Raw genomic sequence first — 1456 nt, forward strand, 5'->3', positions numbered from 1 at the left:
ATTCCATTGGCAGATCATCTTATTTGCCTGCTGAAATTAAGGGTAAATTCACTTAATTTAAGACATTTTTTACTTATTTCTAGATGTTTTTTGCAGTGCATACCTGTCTATGCCTCTGAAAGGGGGTCGTTAGAGGGAATTGTTGGGAATTGTTAACGACCCCCCTTTCAGAGACATAGACAGGCACTACACTGCAAATTAGTATATTTTTCTTAAAATAAGTGCATTTGTTCTTGAATTGAGGAGATAAAAGAGACATTTTTTTCAATGAAACAAGACAATTTACACTTAAAATATGAATAAAAACAATTGCATTGTCTTATTTCAAGTGCATATCATCTAATTGTCTTATTTTAAGAGTAAAATGACCCATTCCATTGGCATACTATCTCATTTACCTACTCAAAGTGAATACACTTAATTTAAGAAATTTTTACTTATTTCTAGATCGTTTTTGCAGTGTAGGTGTTGCTTCGTCCAATCAGATCAGAGCAGTCCCAGATTAATAACGGTTAGAACTAAACCTAAATTCAACAGATTAATATTCTGGTTTACCAGGTTACAAAGATGCATAAATAAATCAAAATGCCATGGTTTAGATAAAAAAAATAGCATTTAAACTTGATTTTCCAAGATAAAACCCAGTTTAAAATGCTTAATATTAAACAAACATTTTCTTTCTTCTCTCCAAATCCTCTCAACAGGAATCCTGATTACGTTTTTGCTCAGGCTCAGGTCAAAGGACATTAGTTTGGCTTTTATCTGGGTATGTAAGAGTTGATGATCATGCCAGCGGCATTGCACACGGTGGCGCCACTGGTTTGCAGCGGTTAGATGACGTTTAGCTGAGCTAGGTTGTAGCTTTTCTGAACATTCATCTGTTTTTGCTTCTTGCAGCACTTTCCCTTTGCAGGTGCTTTTGTTCAAGCTTTATTTATTTATTCACAGGCCCCATATTTGTCTTTGCAGTACTTTTTGTATTTGCTGCATATTTATGTGTCTGCAGAACGTTTGCACCACTCATCTGCCATCATTTGCAGGTTGTTAAAAACTCCAATTTGTTAAATATGGCTGTGAAACTGATTATATCTTTTATGTTTAACCATATGGTTTAGTAGATTAAATAAAGACAACTCAGATCTTCATCTTTACGTTGCCGGGGTTTGTTTCAATGCTACAAATAGGCAAAAATTTCTAGGGAGACATTTTTTATTAACTCGTCAACAACAGTACCCCACAGCATGATACTGCCACCGCCATTCGTCTACATTACAACGATGCATTTAGTATTATTTTCTCCTGCACATACAGCGCTTTGCCAAAGATGTTGATCTCACCTTGGTTTCATCTGAACAGAGCGCCATCGTCCACATGTCTGCTGTGGGTTCAGAGCAAACATGGCTGCTTCTCTTCTCATTGTTCTTTGAAGGACAGTTTGCTGAGCTGCACGGCTTAC

The sequence above is a fragment of the Cyprinodon variegatus genome, unplaced genomic scaffold, assembly GCF_000732505.1.
Source record: "Cyprinodon variegatus isolate N-32 unplaced genomic scaffold, C_variegatus-1.0 Scaffold867, whole genome shotgun sequence".
Taxonomy (NCBI): Eukaryota; Metazoa; Chordata; class Actinopteri; order Cyprinodontiformes; family Cyprinodontidae; genus Cyprinodon; species Cyprinodon variegatus.